Raw genomic sequence first — 27452 nt, 5'->3', positions numbered from 1 at the left:
GAGAACAGTGCCAAGCACACAGGAGAGGTTCCAAACAGATCTGCTGAATGAAGGGATAGCTGAATGGCCACCCCCTACCCCTCCCCTTCCTTTACTCCATACACAGGTTAACCATCCTTTGAGGTCAGGGTCAAATTCTACCTCCTCTATGAAAAAGATCTCCCATTCCTCCAATCTCCTTCTCCTTCATACCATGAATGCCACCCTTGTCTGCTGTCTGATAACTGTTTATCTTTGCATATGTATATAGCTCCCTTAAAATTCTCATAATCCTCATTAAGGGCATGGACTCGTGCCCCTAAGTTTCGGTATCCACCTCGGGACCTATACACAGTCTACCACTAATAAATGTTCTGCTTGACTGACTCATACCTATAATTAATCCAGAAATCAATTGAGTTAATGGTTTCACCTTTTTATAACCTAACCCTCCCTTTCCAATAACTCAACTGTAATTTCAGTGGATCCCCTCTAGTTTAAATTTATTTTTGGCAACTTCAAGCTTTACATTCTCATATATGTAATTATAACTGCTCATAATTCACTTTATCCATCCCTCCTCCAAGATTAATTTTTGTATGTAATTACCAAAAAAAAAAATCTTGTGACTTTTTTGGTGATACCTTCAAATGAAGTATCTAACCCCAATCAAGAAATTGGAGTTTCATTACTTTCTTCCTGTTGCTGAGGTACTGAAGGGTATTTTTTCTTTTTATGCCTTTTTCCTTTCATGTCAAGATGGATCCCATTTCCTTCTTTCCTGATCATAGCCCTGGCAAGCTTTTCTTATTGCTTTGTACCTGTCCTTGGTAATCTGCCTTAGATCCTCCTTTCTGAGCCACTCCTGTTTCCTCTAGTCACTTATTTGATCAGATTTCAAACTTTGCAGTCAGCTTGTTTATGAGACTGGCCTCTTCTTAAAGCTTGAGCCTGCTTCTTTAAATCTGGTCATCCCTTCACAAAGCCAACCAAACCCCGGTTATCTGGGCTAAATGAAATGTACAAAAATATCAGATTATCCACAACACAAGAAAATCAGAAAAAAATTTGACATCTGGCTTTGGAATACACCATGTGGCTTTGGGCAAGATTTACTTTTTTAAAGTTTTTGCTTAAGCCATCACTGTTAGTAACATTTTCTTTTACAATGGTGGAATATCTGTCTCAATTTTAAATTCTGATGCAGTTTTTTCAAAAAGCCAATCAAATACCAACTGAGGTTTTTCCTATGAAGTCTTTAACTCGTTTTTTCAATCTGTTGAAAACTATCATAAAATCTGGTTTCTGTTTCCTCTGATTTATTTCCTCCCTGTTCCTGGGCTTCTGATCCAAATCAGCTTAGCCTATATTAATTTACTTCTTTAATTTAAAGTACCATTTGCTTAAGAATGAAATGCATTGTAATAACACAAAATGTCTAATGAAGTTTTCAGTCCAAATAACACTGAATAGAAGAATCTTTTTTTTTTTTAAAAGCTACTCCAGGAAAAGTTGGGTTTCTAGGATAAATTACACTGGTAATTCTAGCAAATTTATATTTAGTGGGTTATTATGATTGGCTGAAAAATAGAAAAACATTAAACAGCTATGCAAGTCAGCTTTGTCAATATATAATCCCATAGGCCAAAAACTATGAAATTAAATTCTCAATATGGGCATTTATAGAAAAGAGCATCAAAACAAACTCATACATCAACCTTGCCCCTTTTTCTGACCCCAGCCTAAATTCTACACAATCTCACACTTGATTGCTGCTGCCTCACTTCCACAAATGATTTTCTAATGTTTAAGAAAAAGGAAAAGAACTAGGTTAACAGATTCTTCTCCTTTTCCCCCTTTTCAGCTTCTGCCATTGAGCTCTTGGCCAAAGAGATCCCTAATCCTCAATTTTACATGACTGTTTTCACTTTACAGGTATTCAATTATTTTACATTCAAACGCACATTTATATAGAGCTTGAACCTACTCTTTTTCATGCTAATCATCATATTACCAGCAGAATTGAGAATAAACTCATTTTTGCAGTTGCCCCTCATAAAGAACTTTGGGAAGTACAAATTATTTTACCTAAAAGCCAACTTTGGGGCTGGTGTCTTTTAGGCCAAGTTTTTATATAGGATGTTAAATGTTAACCCCCCAAAACTTTTTTAAACAAGATTTCACAGTCATCAAACTCAGTTAAGTTCCAGAACTTTACTTAAAATACAAAAACAAACTCAGGATGCCTAGTCACACTTTGACTAATATACCCCAACAAAGCCCCAAATTCTTAATTTTTTAATGTACCTTCTCCAGGCTGCAGCACAAGTCTCAATTAACCACGGCCTCCCAAGCTGTTTGTCCACCCATACACATCATTTCTCAAGGAAAAATAAATAATTCACAAGTGACTGATTCAACTGGTAAGAATTCTTTCCTTCTTTTAAAAATTTACCTTAATTTCAAAAATCTCTTTTCTTGATGGAGTTCAGAATAGTATAAATCCTCTGAGGAAAACAGTTGTCACCTATGTGCGCTCAAAAGATGAGTGGCTTAAAGAGGCATTTTCTGACAGTCTAAGTTCCCCAAATACTAGTCATAAGGTATTTCATGGATGGTAAATTTCACACACACACACAGGAAAGAAAGGAAAGAAACATACCTGGTCATTTTCTAAACAGGTTTGATAGGTTTGGTTCCCTTGTAAGAGCGGAGTATTTACTTATAATCTTTTAAAGCACAAGTGGCAGCCAGGAGAGTGGGTAAATAAAACCTTCAGAGAGGTTTAAAAACCCTGCATCTTAACTCACTTCCCCTTGATTTCAGGGGCTGGTACTGCAACCCCATGGTAAATGAGATTATGTAACAGGTTTTTCCTCTCTCCACTTTATTCATCACGGTCTGATTGGAGGTGTGCTTTCTCCAAACGAGTTGAGACTCCTAGGATTTATTTAGGACGGCTGAAATTGAGGTTTGATACATTTCCTTAGGATTTTGCAGGATCCATTCATTTAAATATCTGTTTGTAGTTTTCTCAAGTGAGAAAACACAATAACCGTGTAGTTGCTGTTGTAATTTCAAGGAAATAAACGCAGCTGCACCTGAAAACTTCCGTTTTGCACAAATATTTTCCTCCCCTGTGTTTCATTCCATGAAACTGCACATGATATACACAGACCTTCGCTTGTCTCCCGGGGCTTCTTCCTTTCTCACGTTTTACGGTTGGTGTAAATAAAGAAAAAGTCCCTGGCGCACAAGGCCCCCCAACACCCGGCCTCGGGGGGGGGGGGGGTGTCCCCGGAGGAAAAGCGAGTGGGTTGAAGAGCGCAGCCCGGTCACCACTCAGGTGGCCCAGACGCTCTCACGGAAGGCGAGCTGGGGATAATGGGGACAGTCAGGCCGGGGCCCCTCTTGGCAGGCGAGTTGTGTAACAGTCGCGCCTGGAAGTGAGCAGCTTGGCCCGCGAAGGGACCGCGTCCGGCGGCGGCTCCTGGAGGCGGCAGCCGGCCGCCCGGCCCGCTCGGCCCGAGCCCGCGCACCCGCCGCCGCCGCCCCGACCCCGCGCGGGCCGGGCCGGGCCGGGCCCCCCTCCTCCACACACCCCTCGCGCCTCCGCTTCCCACGCGCTCGCCGCTCGGGGCCGCGATCGCCCCCACCCCGCCCTCGACCCCGGGCCCGGACGCCCGGAGGGCAGCGCCGGCGGGACGCGCGGACCGGCGTCCATGCTGCCGGCGCGGCGGGAGCCCTACCTACCCGGCGCCCACCCGCCCCGCCGTCCGCGCGCCCACTTACTTTCGGGGCCGCAGACCTCGCGGCTCCCTCGGGGGGGCGGGGGGAAACGAAAGTTGTCACAGCGTCTCCCCGCGGGGCCCCCTCGCCTCCCGGACCCGCGAGGCGCCGCGGCGGAGCCGGGAGGGCTTGCTGCGCTCCCGCCCGCGTCCGTCCCGTCGCGCTCTCCTCCGCCTCCTCTTCTTTTCACTATATTATCTTCTCCTGCTCGGAGGGGCGGGTGGGGGCGGGAGGCTTAGGAAGCGAGGAGACGTTTGCAACTTTTCTTCACTCTTTCTCTACCCCCCACACCAACCCCCCGATCAGCCTTGAAAAAACACTGTTGAAAGGGGCGAGGAACCTGGGGAGGTGGAGGGGGGGGGGGGGACGCGAAGGGGGTCGGGAGAGGTGATGATAGTCGTTTGGAAAACTGACCAGAGCCCCCCCGCCCCAAACAGAGATACCCAGAAAGAGGGGGAAAGGCGGGGGGTGGGGTGGGGTGGGGGGTTGGGGGGAAAGAGAAAGAGTCGCTGGTCAGGAAACTTCAAGCGCGGATGAGGTCATTGGTTTAAAAATAAAGAGATGGCGTCACTTGAAACCAATCCCAGTGAATGAACTCAGCGGAGCCCCGGGGAAAGGAGGAGACAGGAGAGGGCAGGGCGGTGGGCGACGGGCGGGGCCGTGCGCCCGCCCGAACCCGGAGCGCGGCTCGGCGCCTGGTCGCGGCCGCTCGGGGAGGGGTCGGGTCACGTTCCGTTCCGGGGCCCGGCGACTCCGGGGCAGGTTCCGCGGGCGCCGCTGGGAGGAGCCGGGTGGCCGGGGGAGGCGGCCCCGCGGCCTCCTCCTTCCGCGCCCTCACGCCGGCTGCCCCCGGGGCCCCGGATCCCCGACCCTCGGGCCGGGTCTCGGCCGCGTAGGGCTGCGCCCCAACAGGTATTTCAGGGTTCCTGCCCCAGCGAGGCACAGAGCCTTTTCCTCCTCTTTGGGCTGTTTCCAGCTGCCTCCCCAGGGTGAAGAAACGCAAACAATGATTTGAGAGAATTGCAATCTTTTAAAAGTGAAAAGTCCAAAATGCAGGGCACTGCGGGCTCTAGGAGAGAGAAGTTACAGGTAATTTAAGAAAAATCACGCTCAGGTGGTCAGGCAGTCAGCTCTCCGTTTGTCATAGAAAGCCCCCACCAGAATGCTTCTAACATTTATGATTTTACTGTGCTTCTATTTACTTATTTCTATTTACATTTGTAAATGTAACGAGCACGAGTAGCCTAACATGCTCTTGAAAAGTGTGTCCTTTTCAAGCACTGTGTGCCCTGTACTTGGGCAGCACAGAATCGTCTGAAAGTCAGACCAGAGGTTCACCACCTTTTGGGAGGTGCAAGACCCCAGTTGATTTTACTTTACACACTTCGTGCATTTTAAATTTTGGATTGAAATAGCTTTGTTTTGAAACGGCATTACACACTTTGGGAAAGAGAGACCTGAGCTGGTGACACACCAGGACTTGGAATCACTGAGGAGGACAATCGGAGCTTTATTCTAGTGTTCTTTGAGCATTTGAGCATGAAGCTGCTTCTACTGAGAAGTACTCACGTGGATATCACATAACAGAGATGTGATTAATGACGGAAAAGCACACTCCGAGTGGACTGCTTCATGAGCCAAAATTTGTGTGTAGGAATAAAATATTCCATTTGCAATGTACTAGATTTGGGACGTTGGTTCCCCGAAGACATCTTTGTTGGGAAATGTCCGTTTGGACATTGCCTGAGGCTTTTTGTCGTCTTGTTTTCTGTGTGTGTGTGTTGGTTTTGTTTTGTTTTGTTTTTGTTGTTTGTTTGTTTGTTTTTTGCCAAAATAACTGAGAAGCATGTTTGGGGGGTGAGGATTGTTAGAAAAGTGAACTTTGTCTATACTTCTTTTTTGCCTTTAAATCCTGCAGCTAAAGCCCATTCGTTTCTATAATCATTTAAGGTCAGTATTAGAGTAAGCCTCTAGGAACTTCCGGCCCATCTTTTTTAAGAGGAAAAGGAGTCCATCTAGAGAGGGGAGCGCGAGGGAGCCCTTGAGGCAGTTGAAGCTGAAGGCCATAGATGCAGAGCCGACTTTCTGCCTCTGCCTTTGACCTCGTTAAGCCTTCTGCAGGGGCGAGACGATCTCTTCCGCGGCACGCTGTCCTCTGGTGGCCGGGGGATGTTACTGCAGCTCCAAAGTTATTACTACCTACGCTCTTACAGGAAACGTAAAATTCGACTGCCTATAGACCTGCTGTTTTCACAACAGTTACCCAAGAGAGAGTTGGAGAGGATCTGCATCTCTAGTCTGCTTGGTTGGAGGAGTTGAGATTCGAAAGAAGGAAGGAAAAGAGAGAGAATCCTTGTCCTAGACTAGATCCTGGATCTATTGGATGAAAAGTTGGATCCTGCCTGGATGAAAGACCTCTTTACATGCAGCTCCAGTCGCCTTATTCTGACACATCTTGAAACCTCTCTCTCCTCTTTCTTCATTGACGCAATTAAATTGGAGCACCTTCCATGTGTGTGCTATTATGGGAGTCTCCCACTGTATATCATCTAATTAGGGAAACAACACAAATTAAAACCAATTAAAAACCAAATTAATGATTGAGTGGCATACAATATTGGTTTAAAGAGTCCAGTGAACTCTTCATGTCGTTGTATGGCAAAAAACCACCACAATATTGTAAAGATATTATCCTCAAATTAAATAAAAATTTTTTTTAATTAAAAAAAAAAGTAGAGTCCAGCAGAGAAAAGGAGTGATGTTGGCTGGGTTGTCAGGGAAAGCATCTTCTGAAGCTCTTTGATTTCATGCTTGAAGGATCGTTAAGATTTAGTTTGGTGCAAGAGGGTTCAGCAGAGGGACTATTATAGATAGGAAATTGCGGGGCAGACAAGGAGATGGATTGCATAAAGGGTATTCAGGTGAGGGATGAGTAGACCCCTCTAATAAGAGTAGGGATTGGGGTGTAGCAATTAAGAATTAGGCCAAATTTGAAATGTAGAAGCACATTAAAGAGGTATATGAATGGTTCAATACATAGCTTGTTACTAGTCCAGCAATTAACACTGAACAAGTTTACTTCACTAAAGAGTATTTGCCTTCTTGTTCTACTAAGACAGCTTCTATGCATGCCAAGAACAAAGATATTTTAAATAATACCATTTGCAATTGCTCCAAAGAATGTAAACTACTTAGGTTCAAATCTAACAAACCATGTGCAGGATCTGTATGCTGAGAATTATAAAATATTGATGAACAACATTAAAGAAGACCTAAATAATTGGAGTGACTTGCTATATCCATGGCTTGGAAGACCCAATAGAGTAAATATGTCAGTTCTTCCAAAATTAACATAGATTTCACAGTTTCTATCAGAATCCCAGCAAGGTTTTTTTGGTAGGCATAGCCAACTTAACCTAAAACTTCGTCCAGTATGTTTAAAGGGTTGAGTGAGTGCTAATTTCCCAAGGCAGGCAAAGGTCTCATGTACTTAGGACACCAGCAAAGCAGAGGCTCTGAGGTCTTAGAAGCAGATCATTTGGGAAGAAGCTGTCTTTGTTGCAGTACATGTAAATGTACAGTTTAGTATTGGTTCTAGTTAGTTTAATATGAGGGAGGTGCACCAAATATTTTAGCTAGAATTAAAGATGGAAGAGGAGCACCATAATCTTTAGTGCTTAGACCCCCTGTGGGCTTTAATCTGTCCCTGGCCCGGGGAATAAATAAGAGAGGCAAGGTCCCATCTCTCAAGGAACTAACATTCTAATGGGAAAAGAAGACAAAAACAGCCAAGGCTGTAACAAGATCCGTTCTACAGGAGAAATTGGGTGTTGTGATAGCGCATGTTGAAGAGGAGTTGAAGGTAATTGGCAAAGGCATTTAGGAGGAGGGGACACTTGAACTGAAGCCTGAAGGATAGCCACCAGGGATTGTGGTCTGAGCAGAGGCAGCAGGTCACTCTGAGACTGTTCAGCAAAAACAGTGTGACTTGTAGAGAGCCGGTAATGTTTCCAGAGCAAAAGGGAGGCCAGTGGAGCTCAAAAGTACAAAACTGGGACCCAGACCACATAGGCCTTTCTAATGCACAAAAAGTGCATTATTCTGTACATATTTTTTTTCATTTTACAGCTCCTTTTCCAATGGGAAGTCAGCATTTTTGATAATTTTTTTAATCTGCAGGGATCCCTTTAATGTTCCCAGATCAAATATTCTTAGCTTAGGGTTCATGGATTCTTACAAAGTACATGGATGGACTTCAGAAGGTCTAGGAGCCCCCTAAAATTGTGTACTATATTCGTATGTATGTTTTCCTGTGATCCCTAACTTTCAACAGATTTTCAAAGTGTTTTATCAGTATACACACAAATAAGACCTACTTTACCTTTAAGTCTTGGCTGTGTCTTCTTGGACAGTAGCTGCTGCTATTGTCCTAGGGCTCGGTGCCCCACACAACGAATTACAGTTCTGGATGGAAGCAGGTTCTGCCTCAAAGAGGTGATGTTATGTTGGAGGAGACACTATTCTGTCAGAATTAGGAGAGAATATTCTGAGTTTGCCTCTGAAGGAAGTTCTGGGAAGAAAATTGTACCTATGTGATGTGAAAGCTAGTAGATACCTAGGTCATTACCTGATACCATCCCACTCCCTTTATATATAAGAAATCGAAGGTCCAGAGAGGTTAAGTGGCATGCCCAAGAATGCACAGCTAGTTAGGGATGAAACTGGGATTAGAAACAGGTTTACTGTCATTCAGTACAGAGCTCTGTGCTCCTCATCAGAAAATCCAGACCACATATCGTACTTAAAAAAGTCCAATGGGAATTAAGTGTTCAATCTCACTCAATTAAATTAAACAATGAAACATGTAAAATATCATGTATGAAACGAGATGCCCGTCCAGGTTCGATGCACGATACTGGATGCTTGGGGCTAGTGCACTGGGACGACCCAGAGGGATGGTATGGGGAGGGAGGAGGGAGGAGGGTTCAGGATGGGGAACACATGTATACCTGTGGTGGATTCATTTTGATATTTGGCAAAACTAATACAATTATGTAAAGTTTAAAAATAAAATAAAATTAAAAAAAAAAGAATTGCATCACTGCCTATTAAAAACCTGTTAACTAAAAAAATAAAAATAAATAAATTAAACAAGAGACTACAGAAAAACCTGAGTGAACTGTTTGGCCAACCCAATACATGCTCATTCTTAAGGAAATGGAAGAAAGGAGGGAGGTGAAGGAGTTCAAAATCATACAGTCCCAGCTCTGAAAGAGATGAAAAACCTCAATGTCAAATTAAGACATCTAACCAACAAATAGCAACAACACTGTTATCAGTGTATATCTGATCTTTGTGTAGCAGATATGTAAACAGACACAGCAAGTTACAAAAACTGGATGATTTTTCATTTATCAATTTGGCAAGGATTTTTAAAATGAGTAATCCCAGGATTGAGTCAAGATTGCAGAGACACAGAAAAGTAGAAAGAAAAGCAGTGGATGTGGCTGTTACAGAAAGCTAAGAAGAAGAGAGCATTTCAAGAAAGGAAAGAGTGTGCTTCCAGTGAGTTAATAGTTTAAAAAGATAAGGTTAAAAAAAAAAAAGTCTTCCTTTGACTTAGCAAATAAGTGACTCTGAAGAGGATGGCTTCACCAAAGACAATCTTGCAGAGGCAAGATGGCAGTGAGTTCACCAGGGAAAGAGAAGGAAGGAAGGAAGTGGAAACAGTGAAATAGAAATTATCGTTTCAGAAACTTCTAATCCCAGTTTTGTCCCTAACTAGCTGTGCATTCTTGGGCAATAGAAACTGTTAAAAGGAAGTGAAAAGCATCCTTCCCAGCTTCAGGCAGATGGAGACCATTTTAATCCCACAAAGATCCTACTGACCGCCTCAATTTCCTCCACTGTTGTTATGAGGGTTAAAAACCCAGTATATACCTTGTACAAAGGAGCTGGTTGTTTCCATACTGGATTAACATGGTGATACTAGTTTATTTTCACATTCCATTTAATTTCTACTTTCTTTATAGTCATGATTTGAGATGGTCCTAAAACTCAGTGATCTAAAGAGAACTCGACCTTTTTCTTCAATACATTAAACTCTGGCTTTACACAAATTTTAAAAAGTACTTTTTAATCAAAATGGTATTTGGCTATTTAATCAGAATATCCTTGAGCTTCCCAGGTGGCTCAGTGATAAAGAATCTGCCTAGCAACACGGGAGATACAGGAGACATGGGTTTGACCCCTGGGTGGGGAAGATCCCCTGGAGGAGGAAATGGCAACCTACTCCAGTATTCTTGCCTGGCAAGTCCCATGGATAGAGGAGTCTGGTGGGCTGCAGTCCATGGGGTCACAAAAGAGCTGGACATGACAACACAAGCAGAATATTCTATCTTGCTATTTAACCACTGTTGAACAAGAGGTTCAATTACTAAAGACTATTCCTAAAGGTGTTGCTTACATTTATAAAAATGAATTATTATTGAACATTGTCATTTTTTAGTCCAGAAAACCAGTGAGCACATTGAGACCTACGCTCGCTTACTTGGAAAATGGAAAAACCCATCTAAAAATCGCTTATTCAGATACCATCGGTTATTCATACCAACTCTCCAGAGCTGTTGTGAGGTTCAAATGAATACCAAGGAAGACACCAAGCATACTGCATAATCCACAGGGCAGGTACTCACTACAGACTGACTCCTTCCTTTTTAGGAAAGGCTGTACATTGAACAGACTTAGATCTTGAACAATAGTGTTAACTGGGATATTAAAAGAGAAGGGGAAGCCCATTCCAGGAAGAGAAAACATGCAGTTGGAGACACAGCAGGGAAAAGGTGTTTGAAATAGTTTAACTGAAGCAGAACATTTGTATTCGACAGTACATAAATAATAAGCCTGGAAAGCATTTGGGGGCCAGATTACAACAGGGCCTCGGTCAAAAAAATTAGATTTTCTATTTTAAGTGGCAGGGAATGATTGATAATTTGGTTCCTTTTCTAAAATTATGCTTCATTGTCATTGTTCGGTTGCCTAGTCAAGTCTGACGCTTTGCAACCCCACGGACTGGAGCACACCAGGCTTCCCTGTCCCTCACCATCTCCTGGAGATTGCCAAAGCTCATGTCCATTGAGTCAGTGATGCCATCCAACCATCTCATCCTCTGTCGCCCCATTCTCCTCATACCCTCAATCTTTCCCAGCATTAGGGTCTTTTCCAGTGAGTTGGTTGTTCACATCAGGTGGCCAAAATATTGGAGCTTCAGCTTCAGCATCAGTCCTTCCAATGAGTATTCAAGGTTGATTTCCTTTAAGATTAACTTGTTTGATCTCCTTGCTGTTTAAGGGACTCTCAAGAGTCAAAATTATGCTTTATTGGCCTTGCTGCTGCTGCTGCTAAGTCACTTCAGTCGTGTCCGACTCTGTGTGACCCCATAGACGGCAGCCCACCAGGCTTCCCCGCCCCTGGGATTCTCCAGGCAAGAACACTGGAATGGGTTGCCATTTCCTTCTCCAATGCATGAAAGTGAAAGGTGAAAGTGAAGTCGCTTAGTCATGTCTGACTCTTAGTGACCCCATGAACTGCAGTCTACCAAGCTCCTCCGTCCATGGGATTTTCCAGGCAGGAGTACTGGAGTGGGGTGCCATTGCCTTCTCCATTTATTGGCCTTATTTTCTATTATAAAGCAATATATGTCCATTGCTAAAAGTCTGTCAATTACAGAAAAGTGTAAAGAAGAAAATGTAAATCACCTTATTCAATGGCTATGCTTGGGAGAGAGACAAAAGTTGTTGTTGTTGGGTTTTTTGGGTTTTTTTTCGGTGGGGGGGGGGGGTGGGGGTTGACATTTAAGTGAGAACAATTTAACTGACATAGAAAAATATATTCACTGCTGTGGGTTGGGTCACATTATGCCTTAACATTTGGAGAGTTTGATCCTTAAGATTTTACTTCAAGTATGGAACTTGAGCAAACACTGCTCAAGATGTTGACATACAATTTCAGCATTGTGTAAGCTTTTTTCTTTTTATTATATAGAATGCTAAAATATTCTGAGGTCAACTATTTCGGGCTTCCCAGGTGGCACAGTGGTGAAGAATCTGCCTGCCAGTGCAGGAGACTTAGAAGAGTCAAGTTCGATTCCTGGTTGGGAAGATCCCCTGGTGGAGGAAATGACAACCCACTCCAGTGTTCTTGCCTGGAAAATCCCATGGACAGAGGAGGCTGGCAGGCTACTGTCTGTGGAGTCACAAAGAGTCAGACATGACTGAGCACGCACGCACACACAGGTGTTAGATTTCTCACTTTTCATTATTAACAACAATACAAATATCATAATTTTATTTTGAAAAGCAAAGCATTAAAGGTCTCTGATTCCTTGAAAAAACTTCCCTCAAAGCTTATAATGGCATTATAAGTTATGACACAGATTGCCACTTAATAAAGAAGATGAGTTGCAAATATATATAAGTAATCTGAAGTGCCTTTCACTGCTCCTTGGTTATTGAACTAGTTAACTTATCTTAAACTTACTAGTTAAGCAGTACTCATTTGCTCCCTTTACCAGGGAATGGTAACAAATATTTACTGAGTGCCTGCTCAGCCCAGTCATTGTACTAGTTAATTTCTATAAACATCTCATTCTAGTCATTTAGTCTCAGACAGTTTTTTATTGTTATATCCTTTGTTGATATTTTGATTCAGCTTTTCTTTTACCATATCCATTTGTTGTTTTGCCAGTAGAAATGAAGTTTATAAATTATGGAAACAGTAAGTAGGTTTCAGTAACTTTTTTAAATGCAAAGATTTGCCTGTAAAAAATGGAATTGTGTATTTGGAATGGTCAGATGATCAGTGAGAACTCTTCAATGCTGGAACAAATGAAGTTTGACCTACACATTTAAAGGGTACAATGTTTGCTTATCTTTATTATGTATCTTGCCCTATGATTTCAACCTATAGTTTTTAACCATTTTTTCTTTTAACTTTAATACAATGACGTTATTTAATTTTTCAAAAAAATATTGTCACCATCACACTGTCCAAGGATAACCTTTGGGAACATTTGGATGTATCTTCTCCAATTTAAAAGTTTGAACTGAGAAATGGGTGGGATAAAAATTGGATTTTAGGTGGCTTAATTTGACCAAAGCATATTAGAAAGATCTGAGCAAAGGGACCATAGAACAAGAGAGACCATATTGAGCTATAGTGACAAGTCAGACATAAGTCAAAAAGAACCAAGGCTGGTACCGGGGCAATGGACGTGGAAAGCAAGCAACAAATACAAGAAATAGTTCAGAGGGAGGATTAGGAGGACTTGGTGACTCATGAGCTCTGGACGGTGAAGAAGATAAGTCATTAAAGATGATGGGAAGGTGTCACCTTCGGCAATTTATATAAACTTCAATTTCCTTGTCTGTAAAATAGGGTTAACAATTGTACCTTCCTCATAGGATTGTTGGGAGGACTCAGTGGATGACATCTAAATGCTTAGCACAATCACTGGAATGTATTCCCAGTAAGGGTTAGCTGTGACTGTTTTTATAGCTGTTGAATCTAGATGACTGGGTTAATGATGAAACCCTTAAAAGAAATAGGAAAGTCAGGGTGGAGGTCGGATTGAGGTGGGGGAGGTGAGGTTGAGCTATAGTCTAGACGTGTGAAATTTAGGTTCATGGTGGACAGTGAAGCAAAAACATTCAGCGAGTAGTCACCACTGCCCAGTGATGTTTTTGACAACAGGTACGTTCTAGGAAGATTATATTTATAAGAAGCGGAGCTATGAAGAGTGGAGACCCACTGCAAAGTTTTATCTGCCCCTCTCCCCATGGCCTCCATTTATTAGAGAAATTACCTTGACTAATGAGCGATCTCTGTAAGAATTGACTTCCTTGTTGAATGTCTCTCCAGGTAAGACATGTCAAAGTAGTGACACATTTGGATTTTGGAATCACATCTGTGTGACTCTTGACTCTTCTACTTAACTATTATCTGATTTTATAAAAATTAACTCTAGGAAATCCGCTGGCAGTCCAGTGGCTAGGAGTCCATACTTCCACTGGCGAGGGCCCGGGTTTGACCCCTGGTTGAGGAACTAAGATTCCAGAAGCCATGTGGTGTGGTCAAAAAAAGAAAAAAGAAAAATTAGTTTCCTAAGCTTCAGCTTTGTTTACAAAACATAAAATAAAAATTTCCACTTCATAGAACTGATGGGAGGATTAAATGGAAATATTAAGTGAAACTCTTTACACATTATAAGATGTGACATAAATACCAAGTATGGCTCTTAGTCCCATCTTTCCTGTAGGTTATAAGTTGTATTTATATGTCTTCTCCTTCCTTTATGATGCCAAACATGAGAAGCATGCTCTACCAACTGCTGACCCCTTCGCCCCCTTGACCTTGGTCTTCAGCCTCTCCCTCTGTCTCAGTCTCTTTGGAATTTTGTTGCCCGTGATTGTGAGAAATTCCAGAATGCCGGGCAGGATCTGACATGAACTTGAGCAAACTCCGGGAGATAGTGGAGGACGGGGAGGCCTGGAGTGCTGCAGTCCATGGGGACACAAAGAGTCAGACATGACTTAGCGACTGAACAACAGCAAGGCAGGATCTTTGGGGCAAGGTGGTCAGTTGGCCTTTGTTTGGAGAGACTGTTAGTTTTCTATTGCTGCTGTAAACAAATAACCACAAACTGTCTGAAAACAACACAGATTTAATATCTTTGCTCGCTCAATCGCTCAGTCAAGTCCGACTCTTGCAACCTCATAAGACTGTAGCCTGCTGGGCTCCTCTGTCCATGGGATTCTCCAGACAAGAAAAATGGAGTGGGTTGTCATTTCCTTCTCCAGGGGACTTCCCCACCCAGGGATCAAACCCACGTCTCCCTGCATTGCAGGCAGACTCTTTACCAACTGACCTACGGGGGAAGCCTTTTTGTTATCTTATAGTGCTGGAATTCTAAAGTGGGTGTCAGTAGGCCAAAGTCAAGGTGTCGACAGGGCTGTGTTCCCATCTGGAGATTCCAGGGGAAATGCATTTTCTTGTCCTTTCCAGCTCCTGGAGGTGCCTGCATTCCTTGGCTCCTGGTCCGTTCTTCCATCTTTAAAAGCAGCAGCAGTAGATTGAGTTCCTCTCACATCCCCAGCCTTCTCCCCTGGTTCTCCTCTTCCTGCTCTTCCCCCACTAAGGAGTCTTGTGATTACACTGGGCTCGCCTGGACAACCCAGCATACTCCTGCGTTGTTAAATCTGCTCATTAGCAACTGGAATTCTCCCTTGCTATGTGGCCTCATAGTCACAGGTTCTGAGCATTAGGACACGACTTTGAGAGGCCATTATTCTGCTGACTACAGAAAGGAAACTTCAGGGAGGTTTGCTGCTGCTAAATCACTTCAGTTGTGTCCGACTCTGTGCGACCCCATAGATGGCAGCCCACCAAGGCTTTGCCGTCCCTGGGATTCTCCAGGCAAGAACACTGGAGTGGGTTGCCATTTCCTTCTCCAGTGCATGAGAGTGAGAAGTAAGAGTGAAGTCGCTCAGTCATGTCCGACTCTTAGCGACCCCATGGACTACAGCCTACCAGGCTCCTCCATCCATGGGATTTTCCAGGCAAGAGTACTGGAGTGGGGTGCCATTGCCTTCTCTGTCAGGGAGGTTTGCCCCTGCTTTTTCCCTCTGCCTTGCAGGACCTATTTGATTCATCAAATGATGGGCTGGCAACCACAACTGGAGATTGTAATAGTCACAGTTAGGAGGTATTCCACACTAAGATTTTTCTTCTGGTCTACTCCTGATTCAGCTTCATACTGAAAGATATATTTGCAGCCAAACACAATAAATAGTAGCTAACTAAAATTTTTCAAAGAAATACTGATCGCAGCGAATATTCTCCAGCATGGAAAAAAAGGTTTATGCTCAATCCTTTATTTTTTGGAGATTTTTTTTTTTTTAATGTGGATCCTTTTTTTAAAGTCTTTATTGAATTTGCTATAATATTGCTTCTGTTTTATGTCTTAGTTTTTTTGGCCATGAGTTAAGTGGGATCTTAACTCCCCAACCAGGGATCAAACCCACACCACTTGCATTGGAAGGTGAGGTCTTAACAACTGGACCACCAGAGAAGTCCCAATCTTTAATTTTCATAAGTGATATCCATTTCATTTCTGACACATTTTTTATTTCTCTAGAAGAACTTCAACAGCAGTGTTGAGCTAAAGTGTTTCACTTTAGCTCCAATTGATGATGAATGGACAGCAGACTATGGCTTAAGAAAGACAGGTGAAAAATATCAAGTTGCAAAGCAAAGCATGTAAATATATCAGAGACTGGAATTTTTTTGTTTAAAGGGGTAAAAGGCCATCAGTCCTATTTTAGGAGCACCAGGAGTTCAAACACTATAGTTGGAAATGGCTAAAACCTCAATACCTTTGAATTTCACTCTGAAATTGAGTACCCCTGTCTTTTAAGTTCTTCCGTCTCTAGTGTATATGTTGTTGTTGTTCATTTGCTAAGTCTTGTCCCACTCTTGGCGACCCCGTGGACTGCAGCATGCCAGGCTTCCCTGTCCTTCACTATCTCCCAGAGTTTGCTCAAATTTACGTCCTTTGAGTCGGTGATATCACCCAACCATCTCGTCCTCTATCGGCCCCTTCTCCTTATGCCCTCAATCTTTCCCAGCATCAGGGTCTTTTCCAATGAGTCGACTCTTTGTGTTAGGTGGCCAAAGTATTGGAGCTTCAGCATCAGTCCTTCGAATGAATATTCAGAGCTGATTTCCTCTAGGATGGACTGGTTTGATCTTTTTACTGTCCAAGGGACTCTCAAGAGTCTTCCCCAGCATCACAGTTCGAAAGTATTAATTCTTTGGTGCTCATCCTTCTTTATGGTCCAACTCTCACATCCATACATGACTACTCGAAAAACCATAGCTTTGACTATATGGACTTTTGTGGGCTTATCATTTCAGTTCAGTCTATCAGTTATGTCCGACTCTTTGTGACCCCGTAGACTGCAGCATGCCAGGCTTCCCTGTCCATCATCAACTCCCAGAGCTTGCTCAAACTCTTATCCATCAAGTCGGTGATGCCATCCAACCATCTCATCCTCTGTCATCCCCTTCTCCTCCTGCCTTCAATTTTTCCCAGCATCAGGGTCTTTTACAATGAGTAAGGTGGCCAAAGTATTGTCGGCATATAAATGACCTCAAAATAAATGGGTCCAAATCTACAGTGAAAGTAATTTTTAAAAATTTTAATAATTGATCTTAATTTTCTAGGGGGGAAGAGGCTAGTCTTAGTATGTAACCGAAAGGATATTAAGCTTGACTATCAGAAGAGGCCAGCACTGAACTGTTTGATGACTTTGGGCAGGACATTCAAGAGAGTGCCGACAAGTCCTGAGCATCTCTATTCCCAAGCACTGTGTTTACATACACTATCTCACTTAATTCTCACACCATAGGGAGGCCTTGTTATCCCCATTTTAAAGATGAGGAATTGAGTCTCTAAGATATGAGGAGACACTCACAATCACAGCTAAAGAGGCACAGCACTGGGATTTGAATCCAGTTCTGCCTGCCTCCAAAGCTTACACATCCTCTCTCCACCACCCTTAGGTGCCCTTCACTGAGCCCCAAGTTTTCTCATCTACAAAATAAAGGATCTGAGTCCCCCAGTGTCTGATGCCCTTCCCCTCTCTCACTGGATGACCTTCATGGTTGGGAAGGGAAAGGGCAATCAGGAAGGGGTCTCAGGCACTGGGGAGGGGTGGGGGGGAGCATCTTTCTCTCCTAACTGGGAAAGCACTAAAAACTTGAGTCCTGCCTGTACCATCCTGACTCTCTACCTGTGAAAGGAGGCTGCTACTGACAATGGCACCAACAGTGACAGGACTCTAATACCCACCACTATTAAAAGAAACAGCTCAGGACTTCCCTGGCAGTCCAGTGCTTAAGACTCTATGCTTCCAATGCAGGGGATGTGGGTTCAATCTCTGGTTGGAGAACTAAGATTTCACATGCCGTGGCATCCAAAAAAAAGAAGAAAAAACAGGTCTTCTAATTTTCCTCGGTGAAACCACTTTTTTTTTTTTATAATGAATTTGCATTTCCCAAAACAAATTCATCAACACTTATTGTCGAGAATCTTCTCTTGCCCATACTGGGTTAAATTGTATCGAAAACTGGCCAGCAAAAAAGTACAAGAGGTAGTCTGTATTCTCAGGGAATTCACTGTTAACACACAAAGCAATTTCTAGAAGACAATAGACAACCAGGACTGAACTGTGTAGTCTAGACAATATGTATTGGGTTGGCCAAAAGGTTCGCTCAGGTTTTTCTATACCATCATATGGAAAAACCTGTAGTAACTTTTTTTGGGCAACCCAGTAGAACAGGAACCGGAGACAGGGGAGATCAATGTGGCTGTAGTACTCAGAGAAGGCTTCATGAGAACTTGGGCAAAGACAATGTTCTTAACCTTGCCTTCTAGACTAGTCTTTCCTGGCTTGTGAAATCCTGGTATGAACCTTTCACATAGTTCAAAGATTCTTGGTTTTGGAGTACGCGGTGATGGACTACATATCACGTCATCTGAAGGCCGCTTCACCCTTATTGGCACATAGGGGAGGAGTAAAACCCCCACGGTATGCAAACACCGTCATGGAGACTTGCTCCGAGCCATGGGAGGTTTCATGCAAAACCAGTTTCTCAATAGGGCAAATGTTGTACAAAGATGTAAGAGGCTTGAGAAACTGGTTCAAGGCAAAACCTGTCACAGCAAGAACCAGATTTGAATGGGGACACTTTCTTGTCTGTGTCAGCCATGGTCTGCCTCACCTGGGCTCAAGAATTTCCCCAATGCTTTGGCCCAGAGGCCATAGGCCCATCTCATCTACTAGGAGCCTCTTAACTCTACCCTCATTCATCTGTCCACCCTCATGTGCCACTCTGTTGATAAGAGAAACTTTTTCAGAATTCCAGATCCTTTCTTACCCTCAGACAACTAAGTATGTGTCCCATTCTCCAAATTCCACCCTCAATACAATCTGAAAAAGTGTATTATCCGAAGAGATAGTCTGAGTTGATAAGGTCATCTAGTAGTTCAAATATTCACTACACTTACTCTGTATTCTGAAACAATGCTAGACCGAGGAATATTTTCCAAACTAGTTGAAGTCATAAAGCAAATACACAAAAAATAGCCCCTAAGAGTACTGTTGTTGTTGTGTAGTTGCTAAAGCATGTCCGACTCTTTTGCCAGCCCATGGACTGTAGACTGCCAGGCTCCTCTACTCATGGATTCTCCGGGCAAGAATACGGGAGCATGTTGTCATTTCCTTCTCCAGGGGACCTTCCCAACCCAGGGATCGAACCCACATCTCCTGCATTGGCAGGTGGGTTCTTTACCACTAAGCCATCTTGGAAGCCCATCTAAGAGTATTCAGTTCAGTTCAGTTCAGTTCAGTCGCTCAGTCATGTCCAACTCTTTGCGACCCCATGAATTGCAGCATGCCAGGCCTCCCTATCCATCACCATCTCCTGGAGTTCACTCAGACTCACGTCCATCCAGTCAGTGATGCCATCCAGCCATCTCATCCTCTTTCGTCCCCTTCTCCTCCTGCCCCAATCCCTCCCAGCATCAGAGTCTTTTCCAATGAATCAACTCTTCGCATGAGGTGGCCAAGTGTACCAGATACTAAATTGAGGGTCACTGGTTTAGAAAAGTGAGAAATCAATTTGTACAGAAGCGATGAGGGCAAGTTTCATGGAGGCAGGATTTAGGATGGACTTTAGAGAATAGGAAGACTTTGGATAGGCAGGGAAGAGAAATGATGACAATCTAGAAAAGAGATGTACCATAACCAAAGGCAAGAAAAGTGGGAGACATATTCATGAAAAGCCAAGGTAGTCAGCCTGTCTGGAGGACAAGGTGCACAAGAACATCCATAGCAAGAATCAGTAGGAAATGAGATCACAGGCATAAGATGAATTCATCAACAAATCTAGCAAACGTTTATTAAGTGCTGATCAGGTGTCAAGCTCTGTGCAAGGTCTCTGGCACATAATAACAGCTTATACCCATTAGAGCTTATGTTGTGTCAGGCACTATGTTAAGCACTTTACATTCATTATCTCACTGAATTGTCACTATAGTTTTATGAAGTATTGCACTGGTTGTATCTTCATTTTACAGATGAAAAAGATGAAGCGCAGACAGGTGAAGGAACTTGCTCCAGGTCACATAGTTACTGTGTGATAAAGCCTGGATTTGAATCAAGGCAGTCAGCTCAAACGTGGTTTCTGAGCACAATGCAAACCTGCTTCTACACACACCATCTCATTAAATCCTTGTGAAATTCCGTAGGGCATGGGCACAGTTATCCCCACTCTGCAAATGGGGACCCAAGGCTCCAGGAGTTAGTGAATTCCTCCAAGTGGTTCTGCTGAGTACAGAGCTGGGGTTTGAAAGCGGATCCACTAATCCCAAATCCATCAAACTTTCCATTACAATATATAACTGCCTGGCAAAGCAATTATCTAGAATGGGGTCAAATTAAAAGAAATTTTAACAACCTGAAAGGGGCTTCCCAGGGCTTCCCCGGTGAGTCAGAGGTAAAGAATCTGTCTGTAATGCAGGAGCTGCAGAAGACGTGAGTTCAATCCCTAGATTGGGAAGATCCCATGGAGGAGGGCATGGCAACCCACGCCAGTACTCTTGCCTGGAGAATCAATGGACGGAAGAGCCTGGTGGGCTACAGTCCATAAGGTTGCAAAGAGTCAGATGCAACTGAAGTGATTTAGCATGCAGACAGGGGCTTCCCAGGTGGCTCAGTGGTAAAGAATCCACCCGCCAATTCGATACCTGAGTCGGGAAGATCCCCTGGATGAGGAAATGGCTTCTTGCCTCGAGAATTCCATGGACAGAGGAGCCTGACGGGCTACAAAATGTTGCCTGCTGCTGCTGCTGCTAAGTCGCTTCAGTCGTGTCCGACTCTGTGCGACCCCACAGATGGCAGCCCACCGGGCTCCCCCATCCCTGGGATTCCCCAGGCAAGAATACTGGAGTGGGTTGCCATTTCCTTCTCCAGTGCATGAAAGTGAAAAGTGAAAGTGAAGTCGCTCAGTTGTGTCCGACCCTCAGCGACCCCATAGACTGCAGCCTTCCAGGCTCCTCCATCCATGGAATTTTCCAGGCAAGAGTACTGGAGTGGGTGCCATTGCCTTCTCCGACAAAATGTAGCCATAGGGTCACAAAAGAGTCAGACACAACTGAGCGCACACACACACACACACAACAGCCTGATAAGGGCAAGCCTATAGCATAGGAATAGGGAAGAGTTTCAAGGTTAACAGCTGTGACTTAATGAATAAATACAGGTCTGGCATTGGCCTGGCACAGGGAATTGAATTAGGAAAGAGTGGACATGAGTGGTAGATGATATTAGAGGTGGTGATGACCTAGAAATGGGCATGGGGCAGGGGAGGAAGAGAAGAATAGAAATGATGATCAATATTTGGAAGAATATCTGATTGTTCTTGGGGACTGAATGACTGAGGGCAATGAAAGGAGATTAGATCAAAGAGGACTTTGCTTCTTGCTTGAATGACTTAGCCTATTGTTGACAAGGGCTGAGAGGTTACGGGAACAGCTGGTTTGTGGCAAAAAATGAAGGCTGCTTTGGACAATCTGTCGCAATCTGTTTGGCAGGATGATGAGTGGTACATTCCACAGGAAATGACCAGTAGGCAGTCAGCGATGTGGGATTGGAGCTCAGGTAGAGAGCTGAGGCTGAGCATTGCATCTGATGCCAAAGCTATGCAGGACCCAAGAAGGAGCAGACAAGTCAGATCCCAGGGAGAATAGGATTTTCATAGTCAGAATAAGCCAGGAGTCTGCTGAGAACAAAAATGTAGCAGAAGAAAAGAAAACAGGCCCAAGAGCAAAGCTGCGGGTCTGGACAAGTTCTTAGGGCCAAGACAGAGATACAAATTAAAGGGACATAACGGCAAGTGAGATCTTACCTATATCAATGAAAAACGACCTCTGGATAATTTTCCATTGGGTATGTGGTATATTGAGGGTGTTTCCCTATTGCAGGAGACAAACCTACCTTAACCAATAGAACCCTACTGTCTGACTCCACAGGCCAATAAGGACCTTTGACAGCAAAGAGTACACAATCTATTGTACATCAGCATAGAACTGAAGTCATCAAATATGTCTCCCCACTGAATTACACATTCAAAGATGGTTACAAAGGTAAGTGTTAGGTTTTGTCTATTATACAAGAATAAAAAAGGAAGGTCTCTCCCCTAAGAATATAAAGGTCTAAGGATCCCACAAAGATCTGCCAAAGTCCAACTAATTTGGCATTTCCTGGACTTACCTCTTTTTGTCCAAGGTTTTCTTTCCTTGCCCAAGTTGGTCGCTGTGCTGCTGATGGGAGGAAGGTTCTCAGGCAGCCAGAGATGCTGTAGCTACCTGGCCCCTTGGTCCCCTCCGATCTGGAAAGAGAACAGGGTGGTCAGTTGTTACTATTTTCGGGGGCTACTCCTCTTCTGGCCTTTCTGCTACCTCTGTTTCCAAACCTTGATCTTTCTGGCCACAGCCCCACTCTCAGTGACCTCTTCTTCCTGACAGAATGAAGAAAGTGAGACTTGGAGCAACTCAGCCCATACCTGGGAGGGACTTATGTGATGCAGGAACCCTGCAGTCTGGGGATTTCGATTCTTGGTTATTGTCCTTCAAACACTCAAGTTCTAGGGTCCTTCTAACAGGCTTCACAAGGTTCACCCCCAAGCCTATACACAATTCCTTCCCCACTCAGTATATATCCTAGGCCTCAGTCAGGGGTCCTCTGTGAACTAGGTCTGCTTAAAATGACTCCTCCACTCTCCAAAGTAGCCAGGTGGGATTCCGTCTCATTTTACAAGTGAGTAGACAGGGACCCAGGGGTGCATACACCTGGGCAACTGCAGAACAAGGAGATGCAGGTTGTTCGATCCACTCTCTAAATCTCTTGTAGTTAGACAAAGAGAGCCCTGCTGAAATATTTGGAATTCTATTTTTATTAAAGCTTTGCTTTTCCCATGATTGCTGTCTTTTGCTGTCTTTGTCTCCAGAGATGTTTAAAATGCTGGAAAATGTAAGATGAGGGGACTCAGAAGAGAATGGCAGCAAGGGACAGAGGGAACAAGCTCGCTGGTTGTCCTGTTGGGGGGCTGGGCCCCCCGCCCTCCCTCAGCCCCAAGGCAGCAGAGCCTAGTAAGGGGGCCTGTGTCCTAGGGATCTCCAGTCCTTTTTGCCATGGTTTCATGTTGACCTTGATCTCTGAGTCTGAAATCCCTGATTACCCATGTCAATAAGCAGCCAGTCAGCTTGGGAGGGGCCCTTCAAGGCTATGGCAAGATAGAAGAACGACAGCCCAGCTCATCATAAGCATATTTATCAGGCAAACTTCAGGAAAAACTGGTTGCTCAAGCCTGCCACCTCAAGAGAAAGAGTTTTGTGCAAAGCTTGACCTGGTGTGAAACAGACGTATGCAATTTTGTTCCACGGCCACGTGTGCTTCAGGAGCGCTCTGTGGGGGACATCGGCACGCAAAAAAGATTTTTTCCCACTGGAGAGCACTGGGGCTGTAGAGTTAAGCAGAGAAATGAATTATTTGTTTTCATCAAGCCTATATATCTTTTCTGTAGTCACTTCCCGAAAATGCAGGAATTCAAGTTTAGGACATTAAGTCACAGACTCATAAATCATGAGTTGTATGGGACTCTCAAGTCATCTCATCCAGGCCCCTAAATTTGCAGATGAGGAACCTGAGGTTACCCACTATTGGGTATTGTACTTCTACTATGCAGCCTGAGATCACACCCATTTCTCTACAAGCCAAAAAACTGCACTGTTGGCTCCAGAGAGCTGGCAGTTCACCTAAAATCCATGGTATTTTTCATATAAACCACTGTTCAGTGCAATTTTCCTTGTCCCGGGTTTATAGCCCAGATTTCCTAAAATCTTGTTCAGGCATTTACATGTTCTCTTTCCATTTGGTTTTGTTAGTTTTATCTCCATATTCCAGTCTATGATTTGGATTTTGGTTCTGTCTTAAGCTCTGTAAGCGTGTTTGGGAATGGGGAGGATCACGTGTGAAGTCACATTTTGCAGTGGGCTTGCTGTCTCATACTTAACAGCTAAATTGTTGTACAAAAAGCATTTCATTTGATATGCATGCATGCTTAGTCGCTCAGTGGTGTCCTACTCTTTGTGACCCCATGGACCGTAGCCTGCCAGGCTCCTCTGTCCATGGGATTCTCCAGGCAAGAATACTGGAATGGGTTGCCATGCCCTCCTCTAGGGGATCTTCCCGACCCAGGGATCAAACCCAGGTCTTCTGCAACTCTTGCATTGCTGGCAGATTCTTTTACCACTGAGCCACTGGGGTATATGTTGTAAACAGAACCTAAGAATTGCCCCTGATTTCCTTCTCTCTTTCATCCCCCATATCTAATAATAAGAATAGCTAACATTTACCAAGTACTTATCATGTGCCAGATACTGTGGTAAGTAATTTATAAGCCCGACTGATTTAATCCTTACAATAAGTATCATGATTTTACAGATGAGAAGACTGACACTTTCAAGAGATTAATTACTCACTTGAACTCATGTATCTAGGGATGGTGGGGTCACACCCAGGTTATTGTGGGTCCAGAGCCCAGAAGTTTCCCCACTTAGTTCAGATTCTCTGGGAGAGCCATCAGACCGTGATGCAGGTCTGACCCTTATGAGTCATGGAAGGAGGAGGAAAGAAGAGAGGGGCAGAGGGAGGAAGGAAGGAAGAGAAGGCAGGGGAGTGGAGAGGAGAAAGTTGGTGGAGTGGAAGAATCTTAGACTGCAGTGCAGTTCTAAGAAAGTCTAGCAAAGCTGATGAAACATCCTGGAACTGACACTGCCCATGAGAGAAGTCCCACATTTCCCAGGAATGGGTCTTTCTCAGCATTGCCACCCCCTGCACCCACCTCCCGGCCCCACCACATTCAGTCGTGAAGCAGCCTTTGAGAAGCATGACCTCAGTAAGAAGCAGACATGGATTTCAGAGCAGAGAAGCTGAGGTTATCAGTCAATTGTGACTGTTCGTGAGAAGTACATTTTTCATTGCTGCCACATTGTATGTGTGTTAGTTGCTAAGTCGTGTCTGACTCTTGCAATCCCCTGGACTGTGGCCCGCCAGGCTCCATTTCCATGGGATTCTCCAGGGAAGACTACTGGAGTGGGTTGCCAATCCCTTCTCCAGGGATCTTCCCGACCCAGGGATTGAACCCGAGTCTCCTTTCATTGCAGGCAGACGCTTTTACTGTCTGAACCACTAGAGAAGCCCTGTCACATTATAGAAAACAACTTTTTCAGCAAATCTGTTGATTCTGTCAATAGTTGTCTCTAACTACAGCCCTAGTTTAAGCCTAGACATGGCTTACCTAGACAATTCCAACAGTACTTTAACTTATTTCTCTCCTTTCAGTCTCGACATTCCTAAAACGATCTCTTGCAACACTAGCAGGAAGATCTTTCCAAAACATAAGTCCAATTATGTCATAATCCAGGTTAAGAAGCTAAGGTGGAGACTACATTTTGTCAATCTAAGAATAGGTATGGGACTTCCTTGGTGGTCCAGTGGTAAAGAATCTGCCTGGCAGTGCAGGGGACAAGGGTTCAATCCCTGGTCTGGAAAGATTCCACATACCTCGGGGCAATTAAGCCTATGTGTCACAACCACTGAGCCCACACACCTTAGAGTCCATGTCCTGCAACAAGAAGCCACCGCAATGAGGATCCCACGCACTACAGCTAGAGAAACCCCTTGCACAGCAACAAAGACCCAGGACATCCATGAATAAATACAAATTTTAAGAAAGAATAAATATGATGATCTCATAGCATATAAATGACAACAATCTCACCAGCATTCACTAATTAGGCCAAGTACAAAATTGCATTGTATACTTTTTTGCTAAGCTCATCAGTATATTTATATAGAGAGTTATCCCAGTTACTATAGGTCATTCATTTGTTTAAAAGCCCTTCAAACATTTGTAAGCTAAAACCTAAGCTTCTGATCATGGTACACCAGGACCTCTAGAATTTGGCTAGTCCCTACTTCTTTCCCAACATCACCCCTCCTATGTCTTACCTGGCATTTGATACTGTGAAAATATGGTACTAAATTATCTGTAGCTCCTGCTACGCAGTATCGTCATATCACCATGCCTTTGCTTATACACTTCCCTCCACCTGGAATGCCGTTTTCTCTTCTCCTCTCGCTGTTGTGCCTCACTGCATCTCATTTTAGATTTGGCTCAGCTTTCTCGGGGAAGCTTTCCATGACTCGTACACAGCCCAACTCGAAGATCATTTAATTCAATCTCTACCCCTATACAGGAGGTCTATCTGAGGTCACCACGTAGAAGGTCATCAAAGGAAGAGTCTAAGTCTTCATAGGGTAATGGGCTTTGGACTGTTCTCTTGCGTGCGTGCATGCTCAATCACTCAGTCGTGTCAGACTCTTTGCAACCCCATGGACTGTAGCCTGGCAGGCTTCTCTGTTCATGGAATTTTTCAGGCCAGAATACTGGAGTGAGTTGCCATTTCCTTCTCTAGGGGATCTTCTCCATCCAGGGTTCAAACCTGTGTCTCTTGAGTCTCCTGCATTGCAGGCGGATTCTTTACCACTGCACCACTGGACTATGATCATGTAAACCAGTCAAAACCTCTTCTCATTATGTTTTATGAGGGAGTCTATCAGTTCCTGTTTCCCCAGGTTTTCTAGTACTCACCTGCAACTTCAAGATGGAGAGTTACAAGTTGGGAGCCTAACTGAGAAATTCCTTGGCAGGTCCCTATAAAGGGGATGTCTAGCACTGAACTTTCAAATCCTGTCGGGGAGAGGGGGTGGTGGTGAAAATGATGATGGGGAAGGACAGAGCTTGCCAATAAGCCACTGCGTCATTTGCCTCTGCCTGTAATTTCTGAATTTTCTGGCTTTTCACTTATAAACCCTCCACCTGTGATTCATAGAGGTTTTAAGAGACCTTCTGAGTGCTGAAGGACTTCAAGAAGGGAAAGGCATGGGGAGAGAGAGGATGGGCCGGTAAACCACACAAGAGTTAGAATTCAGCTACCATGGCTACAGCTACTAAGATTCCAAAGGTTTCCTTAATGATCTTGGTAACTCTCTTTTTTCTAAGAATGAAATGATACATCTTTAAATATTACACAGATGGGAGATACCTGGCTTGGAGCAAAAGATAGCAAAGGCTAATTCTGGGACCCCACATTCACTTGGGGCTGTGGGCAGAGAGGCAGGATGGCCATGAGCTTTCTTTACCCACATTCTAGCACACGCCTTGGGTTTTCACCTTTCAACAGGCACTGCTTGTTTTTGTGCATTTAAAAAAGTTCAGCATAGTGACTGAGTGAACACCGGGACATTGGTAAACAGTCTCGAGCCAAAAGTTTATTTGGGGAAGCATGAGAAGAAATTATAGTACATACAAACACATCAGATATGAAATCAATGTTGTTCACACTGCAATACTGGAAATGAAAACAACAATAAAAAATCATAGTGGTTATTGACTCATTAAATTATCTTACCATCCATTGTTACTGTACACAAACAGAG

The 27452-nt window shown here is 43.9% G+C and overlaps 1 protein-coding gene across 1 annotated transcript in view; it reads right to left on the bottom strand.

Annotated features, from left to right (window-relative positions):
* The window catches only part of DUSP16 (dual specificity phosphatase 16), a 93801-nt gene extending 89484 nt beyond the window's left edge, over positions 1 to 4317 (bottom strand). Inside the window, exon 1 of the mRNA XM_024992619.2 lies at positions 3772 to 4317. The gene's annotated coding sequence lies outside the window, so the exon portion shown is untranslated. The remainder of the gene's footprint in view (positions 1 to 3771) is intronic.
* Positions 4318 to 27452: the final 23135 nt, after the last annotated feature.

This window comes from Bos taurus, chromosome 5, assembly GCF_002263795.3.
Source record: "Bos taurus isolate L1 Dominette 01449 registration number 42190680 breed Hereford chromosome 5, ARS-UCD2.0, whole genome shotgun sequence".
NCBI classification, from domain to species: domain Eukaryota; kingdom Metazoa; phylum Chordata; class Mammalia; order Artiodactyla; family Bovidae; genus Bos; species Bos taurus.
Note: the sequence above shows the minus strand (reverse complement) of the source record. Positions and strands in the feature narration are given on the sequence as shown.